General features: G+C 35.0%; 1 protein-coding gene across 2 annotated transcripts in view; it reads right to left on the bottom strand.

Moving 5' to 3' along the window:
• GALNTL6 (polypeptide N-acetylgalactosaminyltransferase like 6) overlaps window positions 1–14827 on the bottom strand; it is a 1190952-nt gene that overhangs the window by 717493 nt on the left and 458632 nt on the right. The window lies entirely within an intron of this gene.

The raw sequence follows: 14827 nt of genomic DNA, 5'->3' as shown, positions 1-14827 counted from the left end.
AAAATTTTAATGATTTATTTGAGAGAGAGGGAGCGCACTGGGGTGGGGGGAGAGGCAGAGGGAGAAACAGACTCCCTGCTGAGCAGGGAGCCTGATGTGGGGCTCCAACCCAGGACCCTGAGATTATGACCTGAGCTGAAGGCAGACCCTTAACCGACTGAGCCATCCAGGCGCCCCAAGCTGGAGATTATTCTTGGTTCCTCTTTTACCTTCACATTCCACATCTAATTCAAAAGTCATTTGCATTGGCTCTACTTACATTATAATTGTTACATTCACTGCTCAATTTTCAACACACTGTATTATTGTTCATAAATACTTAATGGCTCTGCCTGGAGTAGGATTAAATTTCTTCATCCCACTAATGCCAAGCTTGTTGATATGATTTGTGTGGATAGAAAATAAAATGTGATCAAAATGACATATATTTCTTCTGGACAGAGGCCCTAAGAGCCAATGCAGGATTTACTGTATTCTCTCTCTCTTTTTTTTTTTTTCCATGTCAACAATAATCAAGATAGAGAATGTGCCGTGAAGTATGGTTGACGTGAAGCAGAACTGCTGTAGACCCAAGATGGATACTTGGAGTGAGCCACAAAAGAAGCTTTGTTGTCAAAAGTCACAAATGAAGCTTCTTTGTTTTTTTTTTTATTTTTTATTTTTTTTTATTTTATTTTATTTTTTTAAAGATTTTATTTATTTATTTGACAGGGAGAGACACAGCGAGAGAGGAAACACAAGCAGGGGGAGCGGGAGAGAGAAGCAGGCTTCCTGCGGAGCAGGGAGCCTGATGCGGGGCTCGATCCCAGGACGCTGGGATCATGACCTGAGCCGAAGGCAGACGCTTAACGACTGAGCCACCCAGGTGCCCCTGAAGCTTCTTTGTTGAAAGCTAGTGGGAGTTTTGGTGGCGTTTGTTCCACATCATTACCTACCCTCTCAGATACAATATACTTGCCCAGGCCCTGGCATCTTTCCCCTGGACTTAATCTTCTAACTGGTCTCCCAAAATCTACTGTCACTCCCATATAGTCTAGCTTTCAGATCTTTCACTCAATAGCTTGTATACCCATATAAAGGCATGAATCAGTTCACATCAATAGGAAAAGGTCTTACAACCTCCCAGTGTCTTTCAATATACTTAAACTAAAACCCAAATCATTACTGTGGTATCCCAGCCACTAGCAAATACACTCCAGCCTGCTGCTCAGAGCTCATCTCATTCCATTCTGCTTCACTGCACTCTGCCACACCGGTCTAATTCTTCTCCATCGAACATACCAAACTAACTTCCATCTCAGAGTCTTTGTACCTGCTATCCTTTGTACCTTTGTATCCTGTAAATGTGGAATACTCTTCCCTGAGATATTATCATGGCTGCATACTGCATATCTCAATTTAAAAAGGCATCTCCTTGAAGATGCCTTTCCTAGGTAAAACAGTTGTCTTCTCTGCCTTGGTCTTTCTATTGAATTACCTCACAGTGTTAGAATCTCAAATTACCTTTCCTTCACTATAACGTAATCTCTGGGTGGGCAGGAATTCTGTATGTCTTGAGTACTTCTGACTCCCCAGTGCCTGGAAACATGCTTGACTCATAGTAGGCACTCAGTAAGTATTTGTCATCTGTTTACTGACAGACATAGGGACAGATTATTACCACTAATAATTTTCACTGTTTTTTTTTTTTCTTCTGAGCCCTCAATTCTGTCCCAAAACATTGTGTTGCTTTTCTAGTTGCCTTGCTCTATCATTTTTTCATGTGTCTACTCCACGATGGCTTTCTATTTCTTCTCAACCTTTTTTTTATTATTGTTATGTTAGTCAACACATTACATCATTAGTTTTTGTTGTAGTGTTCCATGATTCATTGTTTGCATATAACACCCAGTGCTCCATGCAGAACATGCCCTCCTTAATACCCATCACCAGGCTAACCCATCCCCCCCACCCCTCTCCCCTCTAGAACCCTCAATTTGTTTCTCAGAGTCCATAGTCTCTCATGGTTCATCTCCCCCTCTGATTTCCCCCCCTTCATTCTTCCCCTCCTGCTATCTTCTTCTTCTTCTTCTTTTTTTTTTTAACATATAATGTATTATTTGTTTCAGAGGTACAGGTCTGTGATTCAACAGTCTTACACAATTCACAGCACTCACCATAGCACATACCCTCCCCAATGTCTATCACCTAGCCACCCCATCCCTCCCACCCCCCACCACTCCAGCAACCCTCAGTTTGTTTGATGCCCACTATTTCACTCCTTCACTCTTGGTCAGTGAATTTACTCCCTAATTCATAAAGGTACTAATAAAACCAGAGGAGAATTCACTCAGCCCTTTTAACTCCAGAACTGAAAAGTCTTTTTTATAAAGACTTTATTTTTTAAAGCAGTTTAAGGTTCACAGCAAAATTGAGGGGAAGGCGTAGAGATTTCCCATATATTCTCTGCCCCCACACACATATAGCCTCCCCCATTACCAACATCTTCCACCAGAGTAGTACGTTTATTACAATGGATGAGCCTATATCAACACATCATAATCACCCAAAGTCCATGGTTTACATTAGGGTTCATTCTTGGTGTTGTACATTTTCTGAGTTTGGACAAATGTATAATGACATAGATCTATCATTACAGTATCATACAGAATATTTGCATTGCCCTGAAATCCTCTGTGCTCGGCCTATCCTTATCCACTCCCCAATCCCTGGTGACACTGATCTTTTTACTGCCTTTATAGTTTTGCCTTTTCCAGAATATCACATAATTGGAATCATACAGTATATAGCCTTTTCAGATTGGCTTCTTTCACTTAGTAATATGCATTTAAGTTTCCTCCATGTTTTTTAATGGTTTGATAGCTCACTTCTACTTAGCACTGAATTATTCCATTGTCTGGATGCACACAATTTATTCATCCATTCCCCTACTGAAGGACATCTTTGTTGTTTCTGATTCTTGGCAATTATGAATGAAACTGCTATAAACATCCATGTGGAGGTTTTTGTGTGGGTATAAGTTTTCAACTCCTTTGGTAAATACCAAGAAATGCTATTGCTGGGTATTACAGTAAGAGTGTGTCTCATTTTGTAAGGAACTGCCAAACTGTCTTCCAAAGTGGCTGTCCCTTTTGCATTCCCACCAGAACTATATTCGCTAATGTATATTACTAATATTTTCAGTTATATAAGAGTTTCTTTTGTTCTACATGATCACCAGTATTTCACGTTGTCTGTGTTCTGGATTTTGGCCCTTCTAATAGAGGAGTAGTGGTGTGTAGGTATGTAGTGTCTCATTTCTGTTGCAATTTGCATTTCAAAGCATCCATTATTTTCCTTACATCAGCACTTATTACTTTTCTCCTTCTCCCTGTTTCATGGGAAGAGATGCCTCTCATCATAGTTATAACTGATTTCTCCATCTATTCTTTTAATTCCATCTCCTCTCTTGCCTCCTTAAGACATTTGTCCTATTGATTGTGTCACTGTCCAACACACTTTTGGCCTCTCTTCTCTATTTCATCTTTCCAATTGATACATAAACCTGATCAAATCTCATGTTAAAATTAAACAGGATTCACCTTCCCTTCAGTTTCCCCCCTTTCCAAATACCTGATCCCTCTCCTCCCATTTCTTCCCCTCACATGTATACCTTAATATACTGCTCTCTGGCTAGTACCTTCTATATCCCCTGAGGCTGCTTTCACCAAAGTAATGAGCAACTATCCCCAGGCCTCTTCATCTGATGGGTTTATTTGATCCTTACCTTGCTCTGACCCTTGACTCTATTTGGGTCGACCTTTCTTTCTTTCTTTCTTAAAAATCTTCCCTGGCTTTTTTAGAAATCAAACTCTCTTAATTTTCTTCCTTTTCCATTTGTTCTTATCTTTGTAGGCTTATTCTTCTCTACCTGAATATTGTTTCTCCAGTTTTTACCTTAGCCATTCTTCTCTTCCTACATTTTCTTTCTCTATCACCTGGCTTACTTTTATGCCTTTAATATGATCTATCAGCTTATGACAATTGAGTATACATTTCTCTTGTCCATATTTCTCTCCTCAAGTTCAAAGCCTACTTAGCATCTCCACTTATATGTCTCACCCATACCTCAAACTGAGCAAGTTTAAACCTAATTCCCAGCTGCAAGTATTTTCACACCTGAACCACTGATAGCTTCTTAAATGGCCATCCCAAAGCCAACCTCCTCCTCCCTGAACCATCAGCCTCTTCCTTTCTCCATTCTGCATTCTCCATTCAGTTATCCTCTTAAAATAGTACTCTGGTTTTGTGAAATCCTTTATAGAACTCCTTAGTCCTTTAAGGATATTTCTCCAAAATCTTTAGGATAAAATCTGAATTCCTTAACCTGGTCTATAAGACTTTTAAAGATTTGTTCTATTGGATTTCTTTTAATTCTTCAATTCTTAATAAAGGCCCATGAACTGCCTTGGCCTTTGAACTTATGCTTTTCTTTGCCTGGAATACTATCCCTTCATCCTCTATCTAACATCCCATTTATCCAGGTGACGCCTACATATTCTTCAGTTCTCAGTTTAGATTCTTTTCTTCAAGTAGCCACAATGCATCTTCTCTTATAGTTTCATCACACATAGATAGGACCCTGCTCTTCACACTACCTGTATAGGACCCGGCTTATGGTAGATGCCCAGTAGAATTGCTGAATAAATGAATCTATTTATAAAGAAGACAGAAGTCAAAGAACATATCATAAGCTTAATTTTAACAGTAAGTCAAATGTTAGGTTTTTTTCTTCAAAATAGAAGACATCCTGAACTATTCTGCACTCTTGTTGATAATCTCAAATGAACAGCCAAATGTGAAAGCTTTTCAGCATGCTTTCCCTGGGTTAGGAGCTAGCAAGAAAACTAAAACTAGTTAGAAGAATATATAATAATGTCAAAACAGATACTGATTGACTGAGAGGAAAAAAATCCACAAAATGATACAGTAAAAATTACATTTGCTTTAGGAAGCCAAGGTTCTAATGCTTTTGATTCGTATCATGATATTTAAATCCATTTAACATTTAGTTTTTTATTTTTGACAAAATAATTTTTGAGATGCTAATTTTTTATCTGTCCTTTGTGTTTTCCATGCAGGCAAATGGTCCCTTTGCCTCAGAGATTTTGACAAATGTAAATGTCTGCCTGTTTTTGTAACTTAAAGCTTCCAGACAAGGAAGAAAACAAGCTCTATTTGGTTGTAAGAGAAAGAGAAGGAATGTCTGAGATCACAACTAGAGGGAAAGGGAATTTCCACAGACATAAGGAAGATGTCAGGGTTTGGCACATCCACTGTGTGTCAGTATGCAGAGGGAGGGTGAATTTAGGGAGACTCCCTATAGAACCAGGAACTCCCACCTTACAAAGAGCTCTATGATTTAACACAGCAGAAAATCTTTTGAGCCTTTGGACTCGAGAGACAAAAGATCCCGTTGATTTGAAACAAGGGCACAATCATCAGGAGCATGGACCACACAAGAGGGGTTTTGTAGCATATTTTACCTTGCCTAAGACATCAGACTTTAGCTAGATTATCTGTTATGCTTATGGGAGGAAGGGACAGTAACTGACTGAATTTCCTGTCAGTCTGGTGGGATGGGAATTAGGTGTCAATTTAATTTATTTTAGACAAGAATATATATGTCATGAGTACGCAAACCTGTAAACTAATATTCAAACCTTGTATATATTTTTCAACTTTATTATCCATAAATTCAGAGTATGAAATTCCCTTCCAAACTTGTAAACATTACAAGTATGTAGGAAAGAATTTTGTAGTAAGAGATCACCCTAACAAATGTAAATTTATATCATTAACAAAATCTTTACTTTCTGCCTTAACTATTTCTGAAATAAGATGAGGTAGTTATATAAGATTAATTTTACCAATATAAATTCTTAGTCTTTTTTTTAATTTTTATCTCAATAACAGATAAAAATAAACAGAAATAAAGTAAAATGCCTAGAATTCTTTTTTAATGAAGAATCCTAGAGGATAGATGAATAACATTTTTTATAGTAAATTTAGCATTTCAAGTTCAACCTTCAATCACATACATGATTATATGTATACACTATATATATATATATATATAATTTTTTTTTTTTAAGATTGAAGCTATGAAAGACAAGAAAAGGACTTGGTGAGAACTAATATTACACTTTAGTTTAGAAGTTAATTTATTTCAATTATTCACTGACCTAAAAATCAATATTTTTTCACATTTTAATCACTATAAATTATAAAAATGAAGCATAGACATTCCCTTGAAGGTGATGAATAATCTGAAATATTGCAATCAAATATGTAATATGTGAAAAGCTAATGTTCCTTCTGTGATAGTTAATTTGTAAGTTGTAATCCAAACTATTTACATGCAATACTTTGCCACTATTTGTAATACATTTCCTTTAGAAATATAGCATTATATTCAGTTTGTTCAGTTTTTAATGCTAATTACTAATTAGCATTAAATTGATTTGTCATGTTACCATGACCAAATGTATTTGCACACACAAAATAGAATGCAAGAGATATTTTTTTAAAAACATAATACATTGCTTTGTGCTAGTGTTTATTTCTGTTTAAATCACTAATGTTGGAAACTTTTGTTTAGAAAAATGAGATAATAATTAACAGTGTACATTTTCCATATAGGCTATGAAGACAATTTTGCTCATAAAAGAGTAATATAAAGGTTGCTGTAATAATTAACTACTATATTTGGATACTACATACTGATTATTTTTTAAAGAAATTAGTACATTTTACAGAAAATGTATTATGAGTCCATGGAATTTTTTCCTCAAGTATTCAGTTAAAGCACAAATTAATTAAAAATTCAAAGTAAAATCTTTATGACCAATATTATATAGTTTTGATTTGCCCTAACATCCTTACCTTTCTTCTACAATACACTACCTCATGAGGTAATTACTAATTCACAAAAATTCTGTGTCTTCTCCATGCTTTTACAGAGAAGTATGGAAAATGGATTCCCATCTCTACTCCAAACTTTACAGTATTGAATTACAGGGAGATGTTGGATTATCTACCTAAGCAAACTGCTTTCTTCCTGACATGCTCCCTCATTGAACCAGATCCCAGCTATGCATAATAGGGGTAAGAAATGCAGACTAAAGGCAAACAAAAGTCAATCTGTCAACATAAGTAGAAAGACAAAAAAGTTAAGAGCTAAGTGGTACATTAATTTCTTCCCATCTTAGTAAGTGGACAAACCACATCATGCACCCAATTGCTCAATTCCAAAATTTAGGAGACCTCTTTGTTCTTCCTTTTTTTCCCAATCCTTGGCCCCAAAATAACCCATTATTAATTTGAGTATGCCTCCAAAATTTATTTTGAATCCATTGGCTTCTTTCCAGTTTCATTACCATCACCTTAATTCTCTTAGTTACAGATTGCTAATACAATCTTACTAATTGTTCTTTTTGCATTTATTTTTGCCCCATTTTGAATCATTCTCCATATACAGCAACAAAGTGGGAAGCTACAATATAATTTGTATAATTACTTATCTCTTCTTAAAACCTCACAGTGTCTTCCCATTGTATTAAAATTAAATCTGCATTTTTTACCACATCCTACAAGGCTCTGCTTAGCAAGGCTTCTGTGTACTTTCCAAACTCATCTCATACCGGTCTCTCCTTACCTCAGGATGCTCTACCTACACTGGACTCCCTTCTGTTTCTTAAACAAGCTATGCCTTTGTTTTGATTTATAACATGTGCTAACCAGTTTTTCAAAATGTTTGTAGCAATTTTCTTGCCAGTAGTAGTAAATGGTAGTCTGGGTAGTATATAAGAATGATTCCAGTAGTAAGTCTTTTTAGTCATTTTGATAGGTGGATAGTTGTATCTTATTGTGGTCTTATTTTGCATTGCCCAGATGACTGGTGAAACACAGCAATGTTTCATATGATATATAGGATACTTGAATACCTCCTTGGTGAAGGTCTTGTTCAAATCTCTTGATCATTATCTCTTGGATTTTCTCTATCTTTTTCTTATTGATTTGTAGAAACTCTTCATATATATTGTATATAAGCTCTTTATTAGTTATTATGCTTATATTTTCACTCAATAATGTGTTTTGATGAGCAAAAGTTTTTAATTTTGTTATAATCCAGTTTATGAATATTTCGCTTTGTGGTTAATGCATTTTGTTCCATGTTCTAAAATCCAATTTCCTAAAAAAATTAATTGATGTTAGAAAGGTATTTTATCAGTCAATTAAAGCCATAATAATGCTACACTACAAAGCAATACAAAATTCAGTTGTTTAAGATAATCTATTCTTGCTCAGAGGTCTGCAGGTTAGCTCTGACTTGGCTGATTTAGGCTGGGTTCAGATGGATTTGGCTTTAAGCTAAGGCTAGATCTATGTCTGCTTTGCGTAGGATTCAAACTAATGGGCTAGCCATAGCTGTTTTTTTTGTTGTTGTTGTTGTTGTTGTTTCCCATAGTAATGGCAGAAGTTTTAGAAGGTGAGTACATTTCAAGCACTTGCTTGTTTCATACCTGCTTACAACTGATTGAGCAAATCAAGCTACATGACCGAGTCCAAAGTCAAGAAGCATGTATGTACATTCTAACACTGATAGAAGGAACTTTAAAATCACATGACAAAGTTAATGAAAAATAGTTGGGGTGATAAATTGGGAATAATAATGCAATCTACCTCAGGCATTCTCTTATGCTATCTTCTACAACCATTCTTGTTTTGATTCCATGTTAGATCTTGTGGTAGGTAGAATAATGGTCCCTGATAGATGTCCATCAGGAACATCACCAGGAACCTGTGAATATGTTACTTTACATAGTATTGAGAACCTTGCAGTTGTGATTAAATTAAGGATCTTGAGATGGGTAGATTATCTTGGATTATTCAGGTGGGATCAATATAATCACAGTGTCCTTTATAAAGGAAAGGGGGGAATCAAGAGAGTCAGAGAAGGATATGTGACAACAGAAGGAAGTTGGAGTAATGAGGAGCCTTGAACCAAGGGATTCAGGTGGCCTGTAGAAACTGGAAAAAGCAATAAAATATATTTTCTCCTAGATTTTTCACATGTGGGTATTTGTGTGCTTTTGTGGGTATAGAAGTTTTGCATATCTTGTGTTGGATTTATCCTGTTTTATTTTTATTTTTAAAATTTTGAATGCTATTGTAAATACATTCTAATTTTATGAAATATTTACTACTGTATAAGGAAATAAATTTGTGTGTATGTGTATTGACTTTGAGTAATGCAGTCTTGCTATATAACATGGGTTAATCTCAGCTGGTCTGGATAGAACACATGTTTATCTTCAGAGCTGCCCGCAGCACAGTGGTGATCCTAGACCAATTCTGTAGCATATATTAACTAAAGATAATTGATATTTTGTAATATGAGTCTGTGAGTTTTGGGGGTAAGAACAGGACACACAGGCTTGTCAGCCATTGTTTATTAATAATAAATAGATTTATGATTTGCACCTGATTTTAGTGGAGTCTTGGGGGAGTTTCTATAGTTCAGACTGGTCTTATGGTTACTTGATCAGCCCGCTGTAAGAGACCCCACCATGAGATGGACTCCTGGAACTAAAATGCTTTACATGTGTATCAGTGGTGGTCTGAGAGAGGTAAACAGAAGTGTGTCCTATATGACGTAATGCATACAAGACACAGAAGCCTGTACTTGAGATCTCTGGATTAGTGTTGTGATTAAGAACTGAATCCTGTGAGTCCTTTTCAACACTCAAACACTCAAGATAATTATCGTGCAATTAATGGACTTGCTAAACTCATTAGTTTTTATAATTTACATGTCAATTATTTTAAGTTTTGTGAAGATCTTTTATCAGATTGAGAAAATTCCCTTCTGTTCTTATATTCCTATTTTTTAAAAAACATAAATAGATATATAATTGTAACAAATTTTTATTCTATATTTATTGAGATGATCATATAATTTTTCTATCTCATTCTGTTAATGAGGTGAATTAGATTGTTAAAACAACTTTGCATTCCTGAAATAAATCCATATTGGTTGAGATTATGATCATTTTTACACATTGCTGGATTTGTTTTTTCAGCATTTTGTTAGAATATTACTTCTGCATTTATGAGTGAGATCAGTTGTAAATTGGCCTAGAATTTTCCACAATAGATAGATGGTCCATAACAAATGTCTGGTTTCCAATGCCGGGCTGGTTCTCTGAGTTTTTCTCTCAAAGATATTGGCCTAGTAATTATTCATTGCCTGTTACAGCTCTTTTAAGCTTTCAAAAATGTGTCTTTGATGTGTTCTCCAGGTTTTTGTTTGCTCTTAGTTGAAGATTAGGCCTGAAATATGTAGTCCATCATTACTAGAAGCAAAATTCATTCCTTTAATATTTTTCAGAATTATATTCTTTTCATAGAAATCATATGCATATCTTATTGTCATATTTTTATTTAAACTAAATACTTGTATTACTAGTGTTCTAGAATCTCATTATTTTATTTCCTAACAGTAGAATTAGTTATATTTGTACATTTTTTTCTAGACAATTTTTAGAGCTCTCTTGCTAGTTTTAATAATTCTTTAGTAAATTAAAATTCATAATTGTGCTCCATGTCTCAAATATATGTTTCTTATTTTAATTCCATGCTTTATTGAATTTGCAAGAGATTCTCAAGATTAAATGAGAAACCTAAATACTAATACTAATGTTTCGATACTGCTTTTAATGGGAGTGCTTTCAAGGTTTACTATTAATTGGGATGCTGGTTCTTGATTTCCGATTGTTATTCTATAACAAATGATTTTTTTTTCATTAAATAACTGAACAACATCTTGTATTTTGTTTTCTGTGGAAACAGGAAAGAAAGGGAGACTCCAACATTGTGAATGTTCCTTCATTTTTGGACTTTCTCTTTTCTTTTACATTTTTATTTGCAAATAAACCAATGCTCCCTGAGCTCAGCTCATGTTAAATATAACCAACTGGAACCAACATACAAACACCCAGATTCTTATGAGATGTCTTTCTTCCAAGTTAACCAAATATTACCAAATATTTTACCTCTGCATAACAAATATCCTCTGTCCTGCTTCTAGTAGCAGATTCCTCAAAACCCACCCCCTAACCACTAAGCTAATACTTCTTCCCTCACCTCCCTTTTTGGGGGGTGGGGTATAGTAACCATATCCCAGCACTTGTTCAGGTTTCTACAGGAAAAGAGAAATCACTTCAAGATTGTCAGGCAAGAAAGGACTTAATACAGAGTACTGATTGTTTATAAAGCTTCTGGAAATAATGAAAACTTGAAGAGCTCATAAAAACGCTACTGGCAATCTCTGCTTCCTACAGCACCAAAATCCATAAATGAAAAGAGAATGCCCAGGGGGTGTTATAAAAACACATCTGCCCTCTGCTGAAGCTTTTGTGCCTGCCTACTAATGTCAGGTAGACAATAATGCTTCTGCTGCTTTTTTGTCTTCTGGGTTGGCACAAAACCTTTCCTTTGATAGAAGCTAAAGCAGATTTCTGCGGGATAGTGTGTTTGGGAAATGCAGATTTTAGGCTTTCACTCCCAGTTATAGGGAAGAGCTAAGAAGGGCAGGGATGGGCGAAGTAGAAATAGAAGTATAAGGTACATGTTCAAAGCATCAGAGATCAGAATAACTTTGGACTTCTTAAAAGGAACACTGGAGGTAAAAGATAGTATTAATGACAATATAGCTAACATTTAAACAGAAGACTACGTATTTCAGGTATAGTTCAATGTATATTCCAACATATTTAACAGAGTATAGTCTTTAGAATATATTTTTTTTGCATTTTTAAAAATTTAATTGTGGAAAATACACATAACATAAAATTTACTATCTTAATCATTTTTTTCATCTTAATCATTTTTGAGTATACAGTTCAATAGTGTTAATTATATTCACATTGTTGTGCAACGAATCTCCAGGACATTTTTTTATCTTGTACAGCTGAAGCTCTATACCCACTAATAACTTTCCATTTTTATCTCTCCCCAAACTCTGGCTACCAACATTCTACTTTCTTAAATTTGCTACTCTGGAAACCTCATTTAAGTAGAATACTACAGCATTTGGCTTTTTGTGCTGGCCTATTTCATGTAACAAAATGTCATCAAGGTTCACCATGATGTAGCATATGACAGGATTTCATTTTTTTTTAAAGTTGAATAATATTCTATTGTGTGTACATATCACAGTTTATTTATCCATTTATCTGTCTATGGACATTTGTGTTACTTCCACATTTTGGCTATTGTGAAGAATGCTGCTATGAACATGAATGTACAAATATCTCTTCAGGACCCTGCTTTCATATTTTTGGATATATACCCAGAGGTAAGATTGCAGGATCATGTGGTAATTCTATTTTTAGTTGTTTGATACACTGAAGGTTTTTTGTTTTTTTTTTTTTAAGATTGATTTATTTATTTTTGAAAGAGAGAACAAGTGGGGGGAGGGACAGAGGGATAGGGAGAGAGATAATCCTCAAGCTGACTCCTTGCTGAGCATGGAGACTGATGCAGGGCTGGATCCAAGGACCTTGAGATCATGACCTGAGTGGAAATCAAGAGTCGGATGCTTAACGGATTGAACCACCCAGGTGCCCCTATACTGAAGTTTTTTATTTGATGTAGGCAATTTATCTGTTTTTACTTTCATTGCCTGTGCTTTTGGTATCATTTCCAAGAAATCATTGTCAAATCCAATGTTGTGAAGCTTTTCCCCTGTGTTTTGTTTTAAAAGTTTAACGGTTTTAAGTCTTACATTTCAATCTTTGATATATTTTGAGTTAATTTTTGTATATGCTATAAGGTAAGGGTCCAACATCATTCTTTTGCTTGGGAAGTATCCAGTTTTTCCAAACCATTTGTTGAAAAGATTGTCCTTTCTCCATTGAATAGTCTTGGCACCCTTATCAAAAATCACTTAATCACATATACAAGTAATTATTTCTGGTCTCTCTATTTTATTCCATTGGCCTACATGTCTGCCTTTTTGCCAGTACCATACTGTTTTGGTTACTATAGTTTTGCAGTAAGTTTTAAAGCAAGAAAGTGTGAGACATCCAATTTCATTGTTCGTTTTCAAGATTGACTATTTGGGGTCGACTTTTTCTTTTAACACAGAATTCTATCAATTGATCAAAGGTAAGCATAGAAAAAAGACATTTTGAGATAAAACTTCAAAAATTTACCTCTAATATGCTCATTGTCAAGAAGTTACTGGAAGAGTTTCTTAACCAAAATATGGGGGTAAACCCAGAAGGCTAAGATAAGATCCAAGAAACAACTGATCTAACAGAGGATAGAGGCAAAGACAATTCCCAAGATGATAATGAAGGGGAAACCCATGATAAAAAAGATTAGAGAATAATCAGATAAAACTGGAATAGACAATAGGAGGCCTTAATAAGGAAAAAAATAAAATAAGTATATTATCCTACAGGATAGATATGTTAAAACTGTTTTGATGGACAATTACAGTTATTAGAAAGGGTCTATGAAGACTTAGCCAGAGACACAAAGAATACTACACAAAGGAAAACAAAAGATACATTTATTAAGTCTAGGTCAAACACAAAATTTCGAGGGAAAGGAAATATTTTATTAAACCACTTGGCTCAACTTAGAAAAAATTAAATCATAATAATAATAAAAAAACTTTATTATAAAAATCTAAGAAATGGAAAGATGAGAAGGGAGGACAGAAAAGATAAAATTCTCATCTGCACTAATAGGAAGTTAATGAAGGGGTACCTGGGTGGCTCAGCTGGTTAAGCGTAAAACTCTTGGTTATGGCTCAAGTCATGATCTCAGGGTCATGGGGTCAAGCCCCACGTTAGGCTCCATGCTCAGTGCAGAATCTGTTTGAAGATTCTCTCTCTCTCTCTCTCTCTGCACATACCACTCTTTGTCTCTGGCACTGTCTGTCTCTCTCTAAAAATAAATAAATAAATAAAATCTTAAAAAAATGGGGGGAAGTTAATGGATGATAATATAAATCAATTAATCAAGAGAAAGCAGTACCCACTAGTTATTTTAAAAATATGGAGATAAATTGCAGCAGAAATAGTTAAAGATTTGAGTGTCACTCTGGAAAATTGAAAGGGAGAAATTGGTATTGAGTTCGGTTTAATGTTATAAATTTATTGTCATATTTTATATTTTAATTATGTACGTGTATCCCATTTACAATTAGAAAAGCTTAAAATATTCTAGATTTGTGTTTCTATCTTTAAACATTAAAATTAATGAAGATTGATAAAAACAGCATGTGTAAATAAAGTTTAATAAAATCACTACTTTCAAGGGTAGAAAATCAGACAGTTTACCAAAGAAACAAACCAAACACCATACTGACTTTGCTCTAGGCAGGTGCAGCCATACGGAGCAAACATTAACATTTTTCAGGATGGAGAATTATGCAAAAGAGACTTGGCTGGATTCGCTTTTGGGAATGTCATTATGGGACAACAAAACAATTCTCAATTTTTGACATTCCATTTCCCCCGCAAGGCTGAATTACATGAAAACAAGTGGTGCTTACTTTGGACTTCAGATTATTCCATTGTTTATATGTTTTTCATGTATTGGTTGTTATTTTTTCCTCTAATGTTCAGGAAAAAAAATCATGTAAAACCGTTCTTGGGGCTGCCAAGTGTTACTAAGAGTGGATTTGCTTCCATAGCAACGGACCCATTATCATGATAGCTTCTGGGCACGTGTAACAACAACTTCAACCCATTAAATGGGAACCTGCAGG

The sequence above is a fragment of the Halichoerus grypus genome, chromosome 3 (assembly GCF_964656455.1).
Source record: "Halichoerus grypus chromosome 3, mHalGry1.hap1.1, whole genome shotgun sequence".
Taxonomy (NCBI): Eukaryota; Metazoa; Chordata; class Mammalia; order Carnivora; family Phocidae; genus Halichoerus; species Halichoerus grypus.
Note: the sequence above shows the minus strand (reverse complement) of the source record. Positions and strands in the feature narration are given on the sequence as shown.